The following is a 23,772-nucleotide window of genomic DNA, read 5'->3' as shown; positions in this document are numbered from 1 at the left end:
TTTTACATGACTGATATGGGCTTAGAAAGAACCGTTCTTACCTACGAATAAAACCACAATGATTTTTCGTCAAGTGTGCTGTTTTAACCTTCAACAAGGACCAGGCATAGCCACACTCGATTCAACTAAAGTTGGAGAAACAGACACTCACTAGCCACCTGTATGCGAAGCACGTCGGTAGAACCAATCTCGCGTGAGCGTACGCGTAATGTCGGTCTGAGCCGCTTCATCCAACAATACCGCCGAATCACAGTATGACATGATGGTAAGTAATATGACTATTATCGCCCACAACTCTTTGTGTTCTACTCGTGCATATAACATCTACGCATAGACCTGGCTCGGATGGCACTATTGGGGAACGCAGTATTTCAAATTTTTTACCTATGATCATGCAAGATCTATCTATGTGATGCATATCAACGAGCCGGAAGAGTGTGTCCACGTACCCTCGTAGACCGAAAGCGGAAGCGTTTCAATAACGCGGTTGATGTAGTCGAACGTCTTCGTGATCCAACCGATCCAAGTACCGAACGTATGGCACCTCCGTGTTCAGCACACGTTTAGCTCGATGACGTCCCTCGTGATCTTGATCCAGTTGAGGATGAGGGTGAGTTTCGTCAACTCGACGGCGTGGCGACGGTGATGATGATGCTACCGGCGCAGGGTTTCGCCTAAGCCCTACGATAGTATGATCGAGGTGTGTAACTGTGAAGGGGGCACCACACATGGTTGGGAGAGAAACTTGTGTCTCTTTGGGGTGCCCCCTGCCCCCGTATATAAAGGAGGGAGGGAGAGAGGTCGTCCCCCTAGGTCGCGCCAAGTGTATGGAGTACTACTAGGACTTCCAAGTCCTAGTAGGAATCCTTTCCCTTTTAGGAGTAGGAGAGAAGGAAGGAGAGAGGGAGTAGGAAAGGGCAAGGGGGGCGCCGCCCCCTTCCCTTAGTCCAATTCGGACCGATGGGGGGGGGCGCACATCACCTCCCCTTGGCCTGCCTCCTCCATTTCCCGTATGGCCCAATAAGGCCCATTACTTCTCCCGGTGAATTCCCGTAACTCCCCGGTACTCCAAAAAATACCCGAATCACTCGGAACCTTTCCGATCTCCAAATATAGCCTTCCAATATATCGATCTTTACGTCTTGACCATTTCGAGACTCCTCGTCATGTCCGTGATCTCATCCGGGACTCCGAACAAACTTCGGTCATCAAAACACATAACTCATAATATAAATCGTCATCGAACATTAAGCGTGCGGACCCTACGGGTTCGAGAACTATGTAGACATGACCGAGACATATCTCCGGTCAATAACCAATAGAGGAACCTGGATGCTCATATTGGCTCCCACATGTTCTACGAAGATCTCTATCGGTCAAACCGCATAACAATATACGTTGTTCCCTTTATCATCGGTATGTTACTTGCCCGAGATTCGATCGTCGGTATCATCATACCTAGTTGAATCTCGTTACCGGCAAGTCTCTTTACTCATTACGTAATGCACCATCCCGCAACTAGCTCATGAGTGACATTGCTTGCAAGGCTTATAGTGATGTGCATTACCGAGAGGGCCGAGAGATACCTCTCCGATACACGGAGTGACAAATCCTAATCTCGATCTATGCCAACCCAACAAACACCTCCGGGGACACCTGTAGAGCATCTTTATAATCACCCATTTACGTTGTGACATTTGATAGCACACAAGGTGTTCCTCCGGTATTCGGGAGTTGCATAATCTCATAGTCCGAGGAACATGTATAAGTCATGAAGAGAGCAGTAGCAATGAAACTGTAACGATCATAATGCTAAGCTAATGGATGGGTCATGTCCATCACATCATTCTCCTAATTATGTGATCCCATTCATCAAATGACAACACATGTCTATGGATAGGAAACATAACCATCTTTGATCAACGAGCTAGTCTAGTAGAGGCATACCAGGGACAATATGTTTTTTCTATGTATTCACACATGTACTAAGTTTCTGGTTCATACAATTCTAGCATGAATAATAAACATTTATCATGATATAAGGAAATAAATAATAACTTCATTATTGCCCCTAGGGCATATTTCCTTCACGCGCTTGCCCAAGCCAAGAAAGAGGCGGAGGTGAGCAGGGCGGCCGCTAACAAAGCTGCGAAGGAGTTGGAGGTGGAGCAAACCACCTGCCGAAGACATGAGGCGCGGTTGGGCGAGGTCGAGCAAGAGCTCAAGGACGCCATAACGAAGTGCGAGTCCATGGAGCAGAAGACTTCGGAGCAAGCCTCCGAACTCGTTAAAGTTCTTGAGAGCATGAAGGAGGCCCGGGTTGAAGCCCAAGGCGCTCGCCAGCAAATCCAGGAGGCGAGGCAGATAGCGGCTGGTAAGGCCTTTCTTCTGCAGAGTAAATTTACAAGTAAGAGATACATCTTGCTGACCTGAGTTTGGAGTTCTCCAAGCGCATTCGCGGATCTGCCGAGGAGTGATGCCGACGGTCAGAGTTCTCCCGAGTCGAAGAGGGGAGCTCGACGTAGAAGTTGTTCTGGTCGCAGTACCTTGCACCAGAGCATCCGGCATCCCTCAGCGATCAGCTAAAGCAACTGATCGAGTTGCACAGGGTGGCCAGACTGGCCATGAAGGATGTAATAGTCCATCTTTGGCCAGTCGAGCCCATACCCAGCAGCTACTTCAGACTCGTGAAGCGGCTGGTCGATGCTCATCCTCGGATCGATGCCATCAAGCGGCCAGCCTGCATAGAAGGTGCCCGGATGGCCTTCGCCCTAGTCAAGGTGCAATGGGCGAAGATGAAGGCCACAAAAATTGCCATCGCAGGGCCGCCTGAAGGCAAAGATCACCAGAGGCTGGAGAGGTACTCGGTGAGGTCCTCGAGGGAGCCCACATTGTAGAGGGTCAGTGCTCAAAGGATATCATATTTGAGTAGTGGAGTCCGGTTTATATGAACCATGTAATGAACTCGTAATGTAAAATATTTATGCTTGCACTTTATGATGTTGTTAGTTTATCCTCCTGTATGGTCGTTTATTTTATAAGTCTTGAAAGTTTACTAGTCGTCGGCTTCTACCCCCATGTAAATATACAGGGGTGTTCGGGAATGCATGTCCGCACTTTATGCAACGTCTTGGTCCTATAGAGGAGGCGTCTTGTGAGGTGAACTAGGCAATCAAACTATGCCGCTTTACTACTTTCACTTAGCCATAAGAGTCCATTGGTGGGGCTAAGTACTAGCCCTTGTTGCATGAACAGCGATCCGGAGTACGGTGCCTTTGCAACACGGATGGTCGAAGCCCAGCCCCTCGTATAACACGACATAAGTCACGAATGATTTGTAGTATAACACTAAGTCACCGGATCGCTGACCCGCTCTCGCATATCATGACAGTTAGTTTTCGGCTTTCTCTACTGAGGTACTTATCTGGACGAACCAGAAATACAATCATTGTAGTTCTCCTTTTCTACCTTAGCCGAACTTGCCGAATGTAAGGTGGCAAGAACAGGAGCCGGGAAACCCAACTATAGACCAAGGACATGATTCAGAGCTGATTCATATAGTGCAATATCCGGGACGCTGAAGAGTTTCCTATAGGTGTTCGGACTTAAGAGTTTGCGTGGCCGAATACAACCCCTGGTATGAAGGCTGTGCCGAAGCACACATGTCAGTTGAAAGCAAGGAGGGAATACAGATGACGGCATAATATAAGAACCCAACAAAAAGGTGGTGATAATCTGCTTCCTTTATATTCTTATCAATGCGTGAAGGCGTGTTTCGATAGACAATGCCATTAATATTAAGGTCATGTTACATGCCTAGAAAAAGAAAATTTACATAAGGGAAAGTCTAGCACATGGCCTAAAAGTAATGGTTCAAAGACTCCAATGATGCCTTGCTGCATGTCTACGCCATTTCTCCTTAGTAACAAATCCGTTCATAGGGGTATTTGATGGTTGGACGTAAAGAAGGGAAATACTAGCCTTAAAAGGATCCCTGGTGCCACCGTGAAGCAAATAGGGCTCTTAATGAACCTGTAGGAAAAATGTATGAGGTCCAAATAGGGTCAAGCCGTACCGTGGACCTTTTTTGCAGTGTGCCTCCGGCCCTGCCCAAGGTATTTTAAGTGCATAACTATATATGCGTGGTACATAAGCCGCAACCTTATGGGGCAGTCGGCGGAGGCGGCACTGCTAATCGAGGTCCAGATCCATCGATTTATCGCAGTGCTGAGTGGACCGAACTCGTTTAGAGACATTGTTGGCTTTAATTTCTGACGAACTATTCGGCTTAATGAGGCCGCCATACACCTCGGCTGGGAGGGCCACAATGTGCTCTTCAGTACGGGGGGAGCGCTCCATATTTCCGTTGACTATAATAACACCACGTGGTCCGGGCATCTTAAGCTTCAAATACACATAGTGTGGGATTGCATTAAAGCGGGTGAAGGCAGTTCGTCCGAGCAATGCGTGATAACCACTACGGAAGGGGACGATGTCAAAGATCAGTTCTTCACTGCAAAAGTTGTCTAGGGAGCCGAATACTACCTCCAGTGTCAGTGAGCCCGTACAACAGGACTCCATGCCGGGTATCACACCTTTAAAGGTAGTGTTACTAGGCTTGATTCTTGATGGGTCAATGCCCATTTTGCGGACAGTGTTTTTGATAGATCAAGTTGAGACTGCTGCTGCCGTCCATAAAGACTCGAGTGAGGTGGTATCCATCGATGATTGGATCAAGTACCAGGGCGGCCGAACCCCCGTGACGGATACTGGTTGGGTGATCCCTGCGATCAAAGGTGATCGGGCAGGCTGACCATGGATTGAATTTCGGGACACCAGGCTCTACGGTGTAGACGTCCCTTAGTGTGCGCTTGCGCTCCCTTTTGGGAATGTGAGTGACATAGATCATGTTCACTGTTTTCACCTCGGGGGAAAACTGCTTTTGGCCCCCGGTGTTGACGGGGCTCATCATCATCCTCACCTTGAGGTCCCTTTCCCTTATGTTCGGTATTTATCCTACTGACCTGTTTGAATACCCAACAGTTCCTGTTGGTGTGGTTAGCAGGCTTATCGGGTGTGCCATGAATCTGACAGGGCCTCTCAAGGATTTTATCCAAGCTGGATGGATTGTCCCTGTTGCCTTTAAAAGGTTTCTTTCACTGATTGCATTTAGAATCACCGAATCCGGCATTGACTAGCATATCATCTGCATCGTCGTTGTTGCTCCAACATTTGCTTTTATTGCGGCGCGGTTTACCATTGCCATCCCTGGCCTCAGAAGTGCCGGGGTCGCCTGAGCTGGTGCTTCTATGAGCTAACCAGCTGCCTTCTCCCGCACAAAAAAGGGTCATCAGTGTGGTTAAAGCTGCCATGGTCTTCGGCTTCTCCTGCCCTAGGTGTCGGGCGAGCCATTCGTCTTGGATGCTGTGTTTGAAGGTCACTAAAGCTTTGGCGTCCGGACAGTCCATGATTTGGTTCTTTTTAATTAGGAACCGATTCTAAAGCTTGCGAGCCGATTCGCCTGGTTGCTGGATTATGTGGCTCAAGTCGTCCGCATCCGGTGGCCGGACATAAGTGCCCTGAAAGTTGGCCCGAAAAGCATCTTCTAATTCTTCCCAGGTTCCAAGGGACTTCTCTGGGAGGCTGTTCAACCAGTGCCGTGCTGGTCCTTTCAGCTTTAGAGGGAGATATTTGATGGCGTGGAGATCATCTCCACGAGCCATATGAGTGTGGAGAAGGAAATCTTCAACCCAGACGGCCAGATCCGTCGTTCCATCGTACTGTTATATGTGTACGAGTTTAAACCCTTCTGGAAACTGGTGCCGCATTACCTCATCGGTAAAACACATAGGGTGTGCAGCACCTATATATCGTGCAACATCACGACTGAGGTCGGATGTCATTTGTGTTCAGTGTGTATCCCGAGTATTGTACTGTTCATCGCGCCGGGCTGCATAGCCGTTGTCTCACGCTGGGGCACGGCCTCTTGATCCATAGATTGATATAGTTTGGCCGGCTTTATTGGCCAGGTCCTTATACAAATCATATGTATAGCCTGCTGATACGTCTCCAACGTATCTATAATTTATGAAGTATTCATGCTATTATATTATCTGTTTTGGAAGTTTATGGGCTTTATTATACACTTTTATATTATTTTTGGGACTAACCTATTAACTTGAGGCCCAGCCCAAATTGACGTTTCCTTGCCTATTTCAGTGTTTCGAAGAAAGGGAATATCAAACGGAGTCCAAACGGAATGAAACCTTCGTGAGAGTTATTTTTGGAACGGAAGCAATCCAGGAGACTTGGAGTAGATGTCAGGGAAGCTTCGAGGTGGCCACGAGGGTCCAGGGCACCCCCTACCCTCCTGAGCACGCCCCTCCCCTCGTGGGCCCCTCGTGGCTCCCCTGATCGACTTCTTTCGCCTATATATGTACATATACCCTAAAAACATTGGGCAGCACAATAGATCAGGAGTTCCGCCGCCGCAAGCCTTTGTAGCCACCAAAAAGCAATCGGTACCCTGTTTCGGCACCCTGCCGGAGGGGGGATCCCTCACCGGTGGCCATCTTCATCATCCCGGCGCTCTCCATGATGAGGAGGGAGTAGTTCACCCTCGGGGCTGAGGGTATGTACTAGTATCTATGTGTTTCATCTCTCTCTCTCTCTCTCTCTCTCGTGTTCTTAAGGTGATACGATATTGATGTATCGCGAGCTTTGCTATTATAGTTGGATCTTATGATGTTTCTCCCCCTCTACTCTCTTGTGATGAATTGAGTTTCCCCCTTGAAGTTGTCTTGTCAGATTGAGTCTTTAAGGATTTGAGAACACTTGATGTATGTCTTACCGTGCTTATCTGTGGTGACAATGGGATATTCACGTGATCTACTTGATGTATGTTTTGCTGATCAACTTGCGGGTTCAATGAACTTATGCATAGGGGTTGGCACACGTTTTTGTCTTGACTCTCTGGTAGAAACTTTGGGGCACTCTTTGAAGTACTTTGTGTTGGTTGAATAGATGAATCTGAGATTGTGTGATGCATATCGTATAATCATGCCCACGGATACTTGAGGTGACATTGGAGTATCTAGGTGACATTAGGGTTTTGGTTGATTTGTGTCTTAAGGTGTTTTTCTAGTACAAACTCTATGATAGATCGAACGGAAAGAATAGCTTCGTGTTATTTTTACTACGGACTCTTGAATAGATCGATCAGAAAGGATAACTTTGAGGTGGTTTCATACCCTACAATACTCTCTTCGTTTGTTCTCCGCTATTAGTGACTTTGGAGTGACTCTTTGTTGCATGTTGAGGGATAGTTATATGATCCAATTATGTTATTATGGTTGAGAGAACTTGCACTAGTGAAAGTATGAACCCTAGGCCTTGTTTCCTAGCATTGCAATACTGTTTATGCTCACTTTTATCACTTTCTACGTTGCTGTTTTTATATTTTCAGATTACATAAACCTATATCTACCATCCATATTGCACTTGTATCACCATCTCTTTGCCGAACTAGTGCACCTATACAATTTACCATTGTATTGGGTGTGTTGGGGACACAAGAGACTCTTTGTTATTTGGTTGCAGGGTTGTTTGAGAGAGACCATCTTCATCCTATGCCTCCCACGGATTGATAAACCTTAGGTCATTCGCTTGAGGGAAATTTGCTATTGTCCTACAAACATCTACACTTGGAGGCCCAACAACGTCTACAAGAAGAAGGTTGCGTAGTAGACATCAAACTCTTTTATGGCGCCGTTGCTGGGGAGGTTAGTGCTTGAAGGTATATCTTTAGATCTTGCAATCGAAGCTTTTTGTTTATTGTTTTATCACTAGTTTAGTATATAAAAGAAAACTACAAAAAAATTGAATTGAGTTTGTCTCATACACTTCATCTTTTTAATATCTTTCGTGAGAATGATGGAAAGGAAAAATGTGCTCAAGTGCTTAGTAGAAGAAGTCTATAAAATGTTTGGCACTAAATCTTTGAATGATGAGCATGATTGCAATGTTGTTAGTATGAACTCTTTGAATATCCATAGTACTAATGATGATTGCACTAGTCATGATGAAAATGTCTCTTATAAGCATGTCAATTTTTGTGGAGTGCATAGAGTTTGCAAGTACACACCAGATAGGGAAGATAGATTTTGCAAGAGGCATAAGCATTTAGAAACTAAATGGTTGCAAGAAAGGCTAGATGTGAGTGCTGAAAATTTAAAATTTCTTTACCGTACTTGTGAACTTTGCAATGAACGTTGTCATTTAAATCTCCGATGCAAATTGTTTCATGATCGAATCATGTCCAAAAATTGTGATGACCTGATTTCCCTTGCACATCATAATGAACTTAGTTTGCTTTTGGGTTATGAAGAATTGAAACGTTTAACTAAGCATATTCCAGAATATAACCTTGAGAAATTCCTTGATATTGATCTAGGGAAATTTATATGTATTGTGCGGTGAATTGCATCGAAAATACTTATATTGCCAATTACATAAATAAAAGAAAGCAAATAGAAGATGAAGAGAATACTAATGAAAGGGAAGAGACTTCCCAATATCCTCCTATTATTTCTTATGATGAATCAGGTAGCGAGGAGGAGCTTTCTATCCAACCAATCTCATTAATAAGGAGCTCAAAAAAGAGGGTTAAACCCATACATGATGTGAAGAAGAAAAAGAAAATACGGAGAAGCAAAGGTAGAAAGGTATCCCTCCCAAATGATGTTTCTCCTATTACTCATTGTGATGATTTTAATTGCCATACTATTGGTGCTATCCATACTATTAATGATGAGAGTGATTATGCTTATGATATGAAAAGGCCCAAGCTTGGGGATGCTATGTCTGATGAGAATGACATGTTTGAGAATATATTTGCTGCAATTAATGTTTGTCCCAAGCTTGGGGATTCTATGTCTAATGAAGAGGATATTTTTAGCCTCCCAAGTTTTGATGAGCAAATTTATTATGATGATAGCATGCCTCCTATTTATGATGGTTATATTGATGAAAGTGGGTTTGGAAGAGTGCCAGATTTAGGAAGTAATGATCCCACTCTTTTGGAGGGTGTTGAATCTTATAATATTTATGAAAGTGGATTTCGAGAGGTCATGACTTTATTTAGTGATGAATCCACTATTTTTGAAGAGGATTCAATTGATTATGATGAGAACAAAGTTGCTACTTATGATGATTATTATGATGAAACTTATGCTATAAAAAGTAGTGATGATTATATTTATAAAACTTTTCATGATTATGATTACCCTTTCTTTGAACATTACTCTTTTAATATGGAAACAATTTATAGTATTCGAGTCTCTTATGGTACTCCCACTATTCCGAATGAGAAGAATTTTGCTTATGTGGAGAGTAATAAATTTTCTATGCTTGTAGATCATGAAAATAATGCTTTATGTGCTGGTTATATTGTTGAATTCATTCATGATGCTACTGGAAATTAATATGAGGGAGGAACATATGCTTGTAGGAATTGCAATAATATCAAGTTTCCCTCTATGTGTTTAAAATCTTGAAGCTATGCTTGTTTTGCCTTCCTATGCTAGTTGATTATTGTTCCCATAAAATGTTTGCTCACAAAATCCCTATGCATAGGAACTGGGTTAGACTTAAACGTGCTACTCATATGCTTCATGATGCTCCCGTTATGTTTCAATTCTTATCTTTTATGTGAGCATCATTGTCATCATCATGCCTAGCTAGAAAGGCATTAAAGAAAAGCGCTTGTTGGGAGACAACCCAGTATTTATCCTTACTATTTTTGTGTGTCCACATGATTATGCTACTGTAGTAATCATGTTTTATAGCTTTTGTTTCAATAAAGTGCCAAGTAAGACCTTTAGGATAGCTTACGGTGATAGTTGTGTTGATCCTGCTGAAAATCAGAAACTTTTGCGCCCAGTAAATTAGTTTTGATAAATCACATAAACGTGGTTTTTATCTGATTATTTTTGTTCTGGATTTTTACACAAATTTCTCAGGTTTTCCTAATTTGTTAGAAGTTTTGGAGTTACATAAGTACTCGAATGATACAAATTACTACAGACTATTCTGTTTTTGACAGATTCTGTTTTCATTGTGTTGTTTGCTTGTTTTGATGAATCTATGAGTAGTATCGGAGGGTATGAACTATAGATAAGTTGGAATACAGTAGGTATTACACCAATATGAATTTAGAATGAGTACACAACAGTACCTAAGTGGTGATTTATTTTCCTATACTAACGGAGCTTACGAGTTTTCTATTTAGTTGTGTGTTGTGAAGTTTTCAAGGTTTGGGTAAAGATTCAATGGACTATGGAATAAAGAGTGGCAAGAGCCTAAGCTTGGGGATGCCCAAGGCACCCCAAATTAATATTCAAGGACAACCAAGAGCCTAAGCTTGGGGATGCTCCGGATGGCATCCCCTCTTTCGTCTTCGTTCATCGGTAACTTTACTTGGAGCTATATTTTTATTCACCACATGATATGTGTTTTGCTTGGAGAGTCATTTTATTTTCTTTTGTTTTGTTTGCTGTTTGAATAAAATACCAAGATCTGAAATTCTTAAATGTTAGAGTGTCTTCACATAGTTACATAATTATTTAACTACTCATTAATCTTCACTTATATCTTTTTGGAGTAGTTTGTCATTTACTCGTGTGCTCCACTTATATCCTATGAGTAAATGGTTGAATGATTTGAATATCATAAATCTGAAATTATATATGTTTCATATGCTTATCCCATGGGGAGTAATGACTTCACATCTAAGAAGTAGAGGTGGTAAATTTATTGAAGGTTAGCAAACATTGTATTGGTCACTTGAACAATTCATGAAAGAATATTGAAGGAAGAGAGATTTCACATATAAATATACTATCTTAGACATCTTCTATGATTGTGAGCCCCATTAATTATTTTCAAACCTGAGCAAATTAGTTCAAATTGGACAAGGAAGACAACATAATGAGTTATGCTTGGGTATATTTGTATAGAAGTTATATTGTTATAGATCCTCCAACATGTGGTGCTTGCTATTTAGAATCCTTTGCTATCCAAAATATTTGTACTAAGCGGGAATACTGCTTGTGCATCCAAATTCCTTGAACCAAGTTTCTTCCATGAGTGTCCACCATACCTACCTATATGCGGTATTTACCTGCTGTTCCAAGTAAATTTGCATGTGCCAAACTCTAAACCTTCAAATAACAATCTATTTTGTATGCCCGAATCGCTCATGTAGCGACTAGGGGCTGTCAGTATCTTCCATGCTAGGTGGGTTATTCTCAAGATGAGTGGACTCCGCTCATCATTCACGAGAAAAATGGTTGGTAACTGGGTTGCCCAGTCCCATGATCAAAAGATCAAAATCAAATCAAAATAATTGCAAACAAAACTCCCCTAGAATTGTTGTTAGTTGGAGGCACCCGTTGTTTTGGGCAAGCCACGGATTAATAATGTATGTAGTATGGACGATATTGGGAACTCTTGGTTGTTATGTTGACAATGAAAGCATACCTCTTAAAATTATTTCCATCTCTGTTTAAAAGCTTCGAGCTCTGGCACCTCTGCAAATCCCTGCTTCCCTCTGCGAAGGGCCTATCTTTTACTTTTATGCAAGAGTCAATAGTATTCCTTCTCATTCCAACCTACTCTTTAGTTGGAAAGCATCATGTGATGGGGAAAGATCTAAGTATATATGGCCATTCAAATATATTTGATCATGAATTATTATTGTTGAAAATTATCTATTTGATAAGTAAGTTGGGAGGCGAAACATTAAGCCCCTATATTTCTCTGTGTTCGATTGATGCTATTTGTTCTAATAATATGCTTTGAGTGGTAGCAATCATGGAAGACTATATGATAGTTGAGTATGCGGGCTTTGCTAAATCAAAGCTCTTATATAGACCCTTCCTGAAAATAAGATGAATTGCAATTGTTTGATGACTAAGAACATAGTTTGCTAGTTTTCAAGAAAGTTTATGGTCTACGCTTTAACATTTGAATAGCTTGTTACTTGATCATGAGAAGTTTTATTAGATGAGCTACTATTATGACATATAATTATGCTAGAAAGGGTGATTGAAATTATCATTGATCAAACTTGTGCACCTGCTAGCATTCACACTTCATAAATTATTTATTTTTATCATTTACCTACTCGAGGACGAGCAGGAATTAAGCTTGGGGATGCTGATACGTCTCCAACGTATCTATAATTTATGAAGTATTCATGCTATTATATTATCTATTTTGGAAGTTTGTGGGCTTTATTATACACTTTTATATTATTTTTGGGACTAACCTATTAACTAGAGGCCCAGCCCAAATTGTTGTTTTCTTGCCTATTTCAGTGTTTCGAAGAAAAGGAATATCAAACGGAGTCCAAACGGAATGAAACCTTCGGGAGAGTTATTTTTGGAACGGAAGCAATCCAGGAGACTTGGAGTAGACGCCAGGGAAGCTTCGAGGTGGCCACGAGGGTCAGGGGCGCGCCCTACCCCCTAGGCGCGCCCCCACCCTCGTGGGCCCCTCGTGGCTCCCCTGACCGACTTCTTTCGCTTATATATGTCCATATACCCTAAAAACATCGGGAAGCATAATAGATCGGGAGTTTCGCCGCTGCAAGCCTTTGTAGCCACCAAAAACCAATCGGGACCCTGTTCCGGCACCCTTCCGGAGAGGGATCCCTCACCGGTGGCCATCTTCATCATCCTGGTGCTCTCCATGATGAGGAGGGAGTAGTTCACCCTCGGGGCTGAGGGTATGTACCAGTATCTATGTGTTTCAACTCTCTCTCTCTCTCGTGTTCTTGAGGTGATACGATCTTGATGTATCGCGAGCGTTGCTATTATAGTTGGATCTTATGATGTTTCTCCCCCTCTACTCTCTTGTGATGAATTGAGTTTTCCCCTTGAAGTTGTCTTGTCGGATTGAGTCTTTAAGGATTTGAGAACATTTGATGTATGTCTTGCCGTGCTTATCTGTGGTGACAATGGGATATTCACGTGATCTACTTGATGTATGTTTTGGTGATCAACTTGCGGTTTCAATGAAATTATGCATAGGGGTTGGCACACGCTTTTGTCTTGACTCTCCGGTAGAAACTTTGGGGCACTGTTTGAAGTACTTTGTGTTGGTTGAATAGATGAATCTGAGATTGTGTGATGCATATCATATAATCATGCCCATGGATACTTGAGGTGACATTGGAGTATCTAGGTTACATTAGGGTTTTTGTTGATGTGTGTCTTAAGGTGTTATTCTAGTACGAACTCTATGATAGATCGAACGGAAAGAATAGCTTAGTGTTATTTTACTACGGACTCTTGAATAGATCGACCAGAAAGGATAACTTTGAGGTGGTTTCGTACCCTACAATAATCCCTTCGTTTGTTCTCCACTATTATTGACTTTGGAGTGACTCTTTGTTGCATGTTGAGGGATAGTTATATGATCCAATTATGTTATTATTGTTGAGAGAACTTGCACTAGTGAAAGTATGAACCCTAGGCCTTGCTTCCTAGAATTGCAATACCATTTATGCTCACTTTTATCGCTTGCTACCTTGCTGTTTTTATATTTTCAGATTACAGAAACCTATATCTACCATCCATATTGCACTTGTATCACCATCTCTTCGCCGAACTAGTGCACCTATACAATTTACCATTGTATTGGGTGTGTTGGGGACACAAGAGACTCTTTGTTATTTGGTTGCAGGGTTGTTTGAGAGAGACCATCTTCATCCTACACCTCCCACGGACTGATAAACCTTAGGTCATCCACTTGAGGGAAATTTTCTACTGTCCTACAAACCTCTGCACTTGGAGGCCCAACAACGTCTACAAGAAGAAGGTTGCATAGTAGACATGACCTGCAGCCATTGTCTCCTTGCCTCTTCGGTGAGGGGGCGCAGGTCGGTGTTCGGCTTGATATGCCGCTTTATCCCATCCATGTGGTGGTCGGTCTGGTTGATCTTCCTGATTATATTTTGACGTTATTGGCTCAAGGGCTTCGTCATCTAATTGTGGCAGCAGCTTGCGCTTGGGGTAACTTTTTGCAGGTCGCTCGTGGCCGTACTCTTTGGCGGCCATGACCTTCATCCACCTTTCTTTGAGTGTGTCCTCTTCAGCCTTGAGCAGCCGCTGTTTCTTTTTCAGGCTCTGCACTATGGTGATGAGCTATCACTTGAAGCGTTCTTGTTCGAGGGGTTCCTCTGGGATGATAAAATCTTTGTCCCGAAGGTTAACATCCTCTTTGGAGACTGGCATATAATTGCTGTCTTCCGAATCTTCATGATCAACGTGTTCGGGGCTATACTGACCCTCTTCCCTCTAACCCTATTCGGATGTGGGCTCAACGGGGTGTTCGGGATCTTCGACATTATCCAGAGTCTCATTATCTCTGATGCTGGTATGACTATCCTTTGCCCGACGCGATTGTGAGCGGCGCCGCTGACGTCAACGCTTTGGTGGTTCATCGACGGGCTTGTCCTCCTCGGGATTCTGATTATCCTCGTCGTCCTTTTTACCAGGAGTGTCCACCATGTATATGTAATAGGTTGAAGTGGCCATCCAGCGCCCTGTGATGGGTGGGACTTGGCCTGATTCTGCGTCGTCATCGTCGTCCATACCGTCGATGTCTTCGGATGCGTAGTCCAGCATGTCGGTTAAATCCTCGATAGTGGCTATTAAGTGGGTGGTGGGCGGGTCGTAAAATTCCCCGCTCTCAGCCCCAGCCCATGGTGGGTGCAGTTTGGAGGCAAGGATTCCGTAATGGAGAGAGATCGCATTAAGCCTAGTGCTTCGTCTAAGGGTGAAAGCTGGGTATGAGTCTGCAGATCTGTAGGGCTGAGTTCGGCGCCAGACACCTGACTAGGCCCGATCGACACAGACTTCGACAGTTCAAAGTTGTCGTCCAGAGACGAGTCCAAGATCGCGTCTGGGTCTCCGGTCAGAAGTTCCATGATAGAAAAGAGTCCAGCGGTTCTGAGCCTCCCGTTTTCAGATGATACTACCCGCTCCGGATCTAAGGCCCGGCGGCTGTGAGTGTCGACCCCTGGATGGGATCTAAGGGCGGATCCGAAGAGCTTCCTTCATGGGGGCAAGGGGCGGCAACCGAGGCCACAAACTCCTCGAAGATCAGATCTCCTCGGACATCGGCGATGTAATTCAGGTTTCCAAACCTGATCTGGTGGCCGGGGCGTAATTGTCGACCTTCTCGAGGCGGCCGGTTGAGTTGGCATGAAGCACGAAGCCGCCGAACACAAAGACCTGTCCAGGGAGAAAGGTTTCCTTGGACGCAGCATCATCATTGAAGAAGAGGCGCGCCATCAATCCTTCTGTTGACGATACAACAGAGCTCGCAATGAAAGCACCAATGTTGGTGTCAAAACCGGCAGATCTCAGGTAGGGGGCCCAAGCTGTATGTCTGAGGATTGGTGGTAACAATGATCAAAGGGACACAATGTTTACCCAGGTTCGGGCCCTCTTAGTGAAGGTAAAACCCTACTCCTACTTGATTATATTCGATGAGTATAGGGGTTACAAGAGTTTATCTACCTCGAGATCGTAATGGCTAAACCCTAGATTGGCTAGCCTGTTAATGTTATGATCCTACCTTCGATCTAAACCCTCTGGTTTATATAGATACCGGAGGGGCTTGGGGTTGTACAAAGTCGGTTTAATAGAAAGGAAACAGTATATCCGGACACCTAAACTTGTCGTTCATGCATACGGGAGTCCAAACTAGACACGAGAGGTGGTGATCTTCCTTGTATCTTGACGGACCATTAGTCCGGCCCATATTGAATAGACCGGACGCCTGAGGACCCCTTAGTCTAGGACTCCCTCAATTCCCTTGCTCTGATTTTCCTTGAGTATCTAACTTGCAGGGAACTTATATCTCATCTGAACTCAAATTGTGTTCTAAGTGAATTCTCATGGCTTATCCTTCGTCACAAATCATTTAAAAGTATTCACTCTTTCTAACAAATCTTTTCCAATGGTTGTATGTGACAGGAAATAACTCAGACACTAATGACTGCATTAAAAGAGACCACATATGAGATTATATGTCAATATCACTCATACGAAGATTTATCTCGCTACCTTACAATTTATCTCCTATGCATTCTGCAAATGATGCATACCTTCAGGGGGAGCGTGTTTCATCTTCGTAACTATCTCCCGTCGATCATTTTCCTTCGCAATACATTTCATTCTGTTATCTATCTTTTGATGTGTTCTATTTTGTCAACAATAGTCCAAAAAGGGGGAGATTGTTAGTGCAATATTTGACCTCTGGTGTTTTGGAGATTGTTGACAAAAATAGGCATGGACTGATTTGTTTGCTAGTGCACACAAATATAAATAGTCCATGGAGACCAAGAGAATGGTGTCTCCGGTGCCAAGTTCGAGGAACTTCACCAAAAATATCTGCGTTGTAGAGAAGAATGAGCTACATCTGTTGAAGACATGTAGGCGAGAAGATTGATGTGAAGGGGTTAACCCCTCGAGGATTTATTGCTAACGTGAAGCGGTTGTTTGGAGATTCTGTCCGAAGAAAATTTACTACAACGAATGGAAGTAGAAGACGAAGTGAAGTTGTAGTATTCATTTCATTGTTCTTCTTTCATTCATTTGAGTCATATATAGGACCTCCGTACTATTAAGAGGGTTATAGATTCTCGAAGCTTAGATCTGCTGTGATGCTTAGCCGAAAACCTATGCGAGACTGAGAGAAATCTCTTTCTGTTTTGAATGATTACCTGCCAGCAGTAGACGTTGTTCTTCGTGCTGCAGGAGATATCTTTTGAATTGAGGAGTTAGCATTACTTGCTTCGCAAGAAATTTTACCGTTGTGCTTAGTTTCCGATTGTTGGACTCATGTCATTCAGCCATTGGCTGATCCACATGTCCAATTTGGTCTTTATCCCTTCAGGGAAGGCTGCGGCTATATATAGCCACCCCGCTCCAACGTTGCCTGTTGGCTGCTCTGCTTAAATTTTTTGAGAAGATTGATTGAGAATCCCCTCTCCTAGTGATTTGAGTTTAAGATCCACCGAGAGAAAAATCAAGAGCCAAAACTTAGACACTGGTTGAGCATCACTGTAGTTCTGAGTTGAGAGTTCTTGTACTTATTACTCTTGAGAGTTGAGCACTCTCTAGACGGATAGGTGTCGGCTCGAGTGTTGAAGTTATTGTCTTCACCGAGCAAGGTATTCAATAAACAAGAGTCATTGTGGTTTGCGAAGAGGTCTATCGAAGGTTTGGAGATTGCCGACAAGTATCTACCATGAGTGAAATCAACTGGAGTTTGATCAGCTCCGAGTTGAAGGAGAATAGGGCAAAGATAGTTTATCTTCTGTATTAAATCACAACCCCTCGAATTAGATGTAGTCCTTTGGCAGAGGGGGGAACTGGTCTACCAAATCCATCTATCGCCATTGAGCACCACTGGTTCACTTTACCTTACTACATTACGTTCAACAGTTATATTTTATGCTGTGTGACGATAGTTTATCTAATCAATCATTGACTTATGCATAACATTCATTCTGTCATATCTGTCATTCCCATTTGTTAAAGTTTGTTGTTGACCTTGATGCATTCTCATCATTCAGCTTAGCCGTCCCAATCGTATACATTTCTATTCGCACTTATCTTATTAAGACTAGTGCAATTTCACTGTATTGTTTACATTCACCTCGTCATTGATATATCTAGTTGTTTTTCCTTCGTTGTTCACATCATGTGTTCTTTCATGCTACTGCTTTTGTTCGCATATTGCATTACCATCGTTATTGTCAAACCTGTGATATCCTATGTTGGAACCATTATTGCTTCCTACCTCGATAGATATGTTCCTCAATAACATATTTTCTTAAGTTCATTTCTACCGAACCTTATTTCCGCTGCTGTGTTTGGGATTACTTCATAATATTCACAAGAATTTTTGAATGTCCCATTCACCCCCCTATGGTTGATATACTCTCGGTCCTAACAACTCTGAAGTTACTTTTTACCATTGTTAGCTAGGATACAATGTTGTAAACCACCTAATATGTTAAAAGTTCCTAGATGTTATTAATTTTTTATATGTATGGTTTACAATTTTTTTATGCAAATTGAGTACAAAGAACCTAGTTTTAGATTTTGTATGCAAATTCTGTGTTTTGGTCGAGGGCTGCTGCTTCGTTCATGCATCGGCCAGACACATCCTCTCAAAAAGAAACAAAGCTTCTCTCAAATTATTCCTTCTCGGTGTCATATTTCTTCTCGGTGTCAAGTAAGACACACAAAGTCGCAAAGAAACATTGCCACATTAGTTTACATTTCTTTTAAATCTCTATATACCGAGTTAGATCATGAACACATTATAAACAAGCTGCAATGTTCATATAACCGTATAATAATGCTAATGATTGCACATGCATGATAATAACTCAATAGGGGTAGGTAAATATGTGTGACGGTGTGCTGGACTAGGGGGTAGCAACCTGTACTACCCACAGTCCATGGGCCGAGCTTATGGCCTGCCAATCTTCACAAGGAAGGACTCCAGAAGCTACAAATACTGACATGATCAAGATGGAAACCATCAAAGACTTGGCGTATACTTCAAGGACAACTCTAATAGTCAGCATGCTTATTCCTATTTGGCAACCGACCATATGTAACCCTAGGTACCCCTGGTGCCTATATAAACCGAGGGGTTTAGTCTGTAGAGGCACAATTACAAGCCTTAGGGTTTAGAACACATCATACAGTCTCGAGGTAGATCATACTCTACACGATACTTCATCGCATCAATATAATCATAGCAGGACGTAGGGCTCTACCTCTTAGAGATGGCCCGGACCTGGGTAAATATCGTCTCCCTTGTCTCATGTTACCCATCGTTCCCAGGTCCACAACTCGGGACCCCTACCCGAGATCAGCTAGTTTTAATACCGACAACATGTGATTTACAAAGATCATAGAGTTACAGAGTCATTTATAAGGGGATATTGGTTGAATATTAAGTAAGGTCAAGTCCATGGTAGTTGGAAAGAAATGCTAGATCTCCATATACATGGTCAGATCAAGAACGTGATGAGAACATTGTAATTTTAACTTATAATTCATATAAGTACCATATAATAATGCAAATGATTGCACACAAAGTACATGCTGGTAACTAAATTGAGCAACTTTCCTTTTCACTGAGAACAATAAGCAACTATGAGTAAATTACAAGAATCATAGAGTTACAACAATCATTTATGAGAAGATATTGGTCCAACATTTGGTTGCATGAACCCATCCAATAAACCTAGACGAAGGGAGTATGACAGTAATAATACATAAACACTAGAGGTGTGTAGTACAATCTTGAGCTAATAAATAAAGTAAATAGCTATGAGTTATTTGCAAGGATATTCGCATTAGATATAATCATTTATGAGAAGATATTGTCTAAAAGTTTGGTTGGATGAATCCGTGCAATAAACCTGGATGGGGGGGGGGAGTACGACAATATTAGTACAGTCATACTACAGGTGTGCAGTACAATATTGAGCTAATAAATGATTTAACTAGCTATGAGTGATTCACAAAAATCTTTGCATTACACGTAATCATTTATAAGAAGATTTTTGGTTAAACGTTCGATTGGATGAATCCATCCAATAAACCCAGACCAAGAGTGTACGGCAGTAGTAGTACACTCGTACTACATGTTTGTAGTACAACAATTAATGTTGGGCTAATAAATGTTTGCTTGCCTACAAAGAAAAAAAGTGAAACATACATTCATCCATTCATTCCCCAAGGGCAATACCAGGAATACCACTTCTCCCAACTGCCCAACACGCAAGATTTCACTGAGTAGAAACGCTCGTTCGGAACCTTCCTCGTGCCTTCCACAAGCAGCGCAGGCCCTCGCTGACGTGTGGGACCCACCACAAGCCCTCTCGCGTCTTCACATGTCCATCACATATATAGGGGACTGGCCTCGCCCCCACTTGCCAACCCATACCAGCTACCCCGCTTCATTGAAAATTCTACCCAATTACCAATTCCGGCGAGGCCCCTCCCCCTGACGACGACTTCGGTGAGGTACCATCGGCCATCATGTGCGGTGGAGCGCCCCTCGCAGCCGTCAAGGTTCCCACAGTGACGCGGAAGATGACAAAGGCAGCACTATGGCCTGAGAAGAAGAAGCCTCGGCATGGCGGCAGCAGGGGCCAATGCGTCACGGGGCTCGGCGGGCGCAGGGGACCCGGCCTGGATGACAATGAGGAGGACTTCGAGGCCGACTCTGGGGACTCTGACCTGGATCTCGAGCACACTATGGTGGATGAGAAGGATGACGACGACGAGGTCGGTGAGATCATGTCCTTTGCCGCCGTCAAGAGCTCCCTCTCCCAAGGTATCAGAACTGGGTCGCTTGGACTAGTCTTTAATCTACATATCATTACCTTTTAGCAGTTGATTGTTGTATCAGGAGATTGTGTGATTGGTTCAGAAAAGGTTTGATCATTTGATTGGGTAGGAAGAGAAATTGTGTAGGTTTTCTTGTTGGAAGGCTATGTTTGGGTGGTGTTACTCCTGTTAGTTTAGCGATTTTGGATTGGATGCACTATCATGAAGTTATTTGGGTGAAGGATTAGGCCTTTTCCATTTGTCTGTTGTGGTCGGTTGGTAGGCTGTTTTTGACACTGCCCCTTTCTTTCAGAGAAGCAATTTTGGTTGTTAGGTTGTTGATCTTGTGATTTATAATTTTCTACACCTTCGATGGGGATCCATAAGCTTAGAATTTAGTCAAAAGGGGCAGTAAATCCGTGGTAAGGGCCAAATTTCTCCTTTTTCTTAGAGGCCTTGGCCTCTTAAATCATTTCCTTGTTAGGTGGTTGTAGGTGTGTGTAAGGATTGTTCTAGATTTCGTTGATTTATTAGTCTAAATGGTTATTCTGCCAATCATCAAATCTGTCTAAAAAATATCATTGATTCTACATCGTCTATAATGCAATTGTGATTATTAATTGTAGAATGATGTCAAAGGTCTAACATGAGGTCTTGTTTATCAGGACCCTATAATTTCTTATTTATGAAGTTGTTATTTTATTTCATTTGTTTTATCATTGACTAATGCTTTCACCCAAACTTGACCCATCATGGTTCAGTGTTTATTACCATCATCATATTTTACATATAAATTCATGTCCATGATGAAATTATTTAATTTTTGTGTGAGAAGTTTGTGAGTGTTGGTCCCTCTTAGCATTGAAATTGATCTTAAAATGACTTAAGCACCATGGCTACTGCAGGTTTTGATTGTCCTTCAGCAAAAAGGAAGAGAAAGAACCAATTCAGGGGTATTCGTCAGCGCCCCTGGGGTAAGTGGGCTGCTGAAATCAGAGATCCAAGCAAGGGTTCACGTGTCTGGCTTGGTACTTTCAATAGTGCCGAAGAAGCTGCAAGAGCTTATGATGTTGAAGCACGCATGATACGTGGCAACAAGGCCAAGGTTAACTTTCCAAAGGAACCAACAGTTCCTCAGAAGCGCCGGGCTCGCCCTACTGCTCCTAAAGCACCCAAGCGAAGCGTGGCACATGAACCTTCTGTCATGTCACCAATCAACAACCTTGCCAACCCAAATGCTTTCATCTACCCATCCGCTGACTTTCATCAAACCAGCCACTTGCTCTGCCTAACAACATGTCATTTGTTCCTGCAATGAACTTTGTTGCCCCTGAAAATGTTATGAATCCATACTCTGACCAGGGAAGCAACTCCATTGGCTGCTCTGACTTGGACTGGGATTATGACACCAAGACTCCAGATATACCATCCATTGCTCCCATTTCTACCATTACTGAAGGAGCAGAATCTGCACTTGCCCAGAGTAACGCCTACAACCCAGTGGTGATTGCTGAAGCAGCTGAATCGGCACTTGCCCAGAGTAACACCTACAACTCAGTGGTACCTCATGTTATGGAGAACAATGATGTCGATTTCGAGGCTTGGACAAGGTTTCTTATGGATGATAGCGTGGACGAGCCAATGGTAGCCTTCTGAATTTTAATGTGCCACAGGATGTCGTTGTCAACATGGACCTCTGAAGCTTCGATGACATGCCTATGTGTGGCGAATTTTTATGAGGGATTCATACCCTGTACATAGGGACAAAAGGTAAGCCTTTGCATATTGCATGTTCAGTGTGAGGTTGAAATCTTTTCATCACTCTTTAACTTTGTGTTCCGTGTTTCAGGAATAAGACTATGGGAGATTAGGAAGCACCCTATTGTTACCTTCGGCTAGCATATGCTTATGCAAAAAAGTCTCATCCCGAGTCTCTTTTCTGGTCGACTATGTCCCTACTCAACTGTCTATGTGTGGCAGCCATTTATGATGAACCGTTGTATTTATCTTTTGTAACCTTTTATGTCATCGTTACCATTTCTGAATGTGAACAACATGAATCTATGTCCATTGCATTAATTTGTGCACTTGATTGTTTTTTCCTTTAGTTCTGCCTATTTAATTGGTGATAGAAGTAACCTAGATATCTTCTGAATTTGGTAAGTTTATGGTTGTGTGCATCATATTGATGCATGGGCTGGACGTTTCAACCACTTTTTTGAAAGAGTGTGTGTTAGGCCAAACCAACCTCTATATTATACCTCTTCACTTCAAGCTCCGGCAAAATATACCAGATTTATTAATCTTTGATACTAGATGTGTGATCATATGGAGTCGTTCCTTCTACATGTAGTTCTTCTCACCGATGTAGTTCTTAGATATACATTTAGTGCGCCTAACTCATTAGTTGGGGGATCTGTTCCATTTCAGTGCATCTATCTATTCTATTATATATAAAAAGTATTTGACGGGTTAACCAGAAAAAGATAAATACGCTAGAAATTACCAGTCTTTGGTGACAGTTAATATATGGAGTTGCTCTATGCATCGCCAGTTGATCTGCAATGGATGTAATTAAATCAGGTGCGGACACACAACAGCAGCCTCGTTTCGCTGGTTTGTGAACAGAACCTGGAGAATCCCTCAGCTGAGAATTCAATGCCAGAAACAACGAACAGATTCAAGGCCAGGAACAACGAATAGATGATGGTTCATCACGTCCTCCTTGCCGGCTCACCGCGGCCATCACACAACAGGAGCCTCACTTTGATAGCTTGTCACCGGAACTTGGATAATCCCTTGACTGAGAATTCAAGGCCAGGAAGAACGAGGAGACGACCTCACTTCGGCCATGTCAAGGCCAGGAAGGCCACTTTATGTTTTCTCTTTCGCTGATCTGGCCTATGTACCCCTTACTGCTGCCCCACATATATATTCTCCAAATCACCAAGCCATAGATGGGCAGATCATAGATGACACAACACTGAAGGCAGGGCCAACACATCCTGCTGGTATGGTGCATGGTGATGGCCAATAAAAATAATTAGTATGTGTATGTTGTTGATGCCGGCGATGATGCCTTCTTGCTGGAAACATCAGTACATGCCTCGGGTAATTTGTCCGCAATAGATTTATATTTGTGTATGCCTCTGTCTCACTATAGCAGTTTCTAAATAAAATTCGGGGTCATCAATATATTACATGCAAGTGGTGCCGATCTCAAGCCTGTACACTTTTTTCCCGTACCGATGTTGTGTTGGTCTAAATCTTTTTTAGAGATGGTAGCATTGTCCATCAGATATTTCTTGTTCTGTTTGGAGGGAATAGATATAAGAATACA

The 23,772-nt window shown here is 42.8% G+C and overlaps 1 pseudogene; it reads left to right on the top strand.

Moving 5' to 3' along the window:
- The first annotated feature begins 20,141 nt into the window (after positions 1-20,141).
- On the top strand, positions 20,142-22,303 carry LOC119326205 (annotated as a pseudogene).
- The last annotated feature ends 1,469 nt before the right edge of the window (positions 22,304-23,772 follow it).

This window comes from Triticum dicoccoides, chromosome 6B, assembly GCF_002162155.2.
Source record: "Triticum dicoccoides isolate Atlit2015 ecotype Zavitan chromosome 6B, WEW_v2.0, whole genome shotgun sequence".
Taxonomy (NCBI): Eukaryota; Viridiplantae; Streptophyta; class Magnoliopsida; order Poales; family Poaceae; genus Triticum; species Triticum dicoccoides.
Note: the sequence above shows the minus strand (reverse complement) of the source record. Positions and strands in the feature narration are given on the sequence as shown.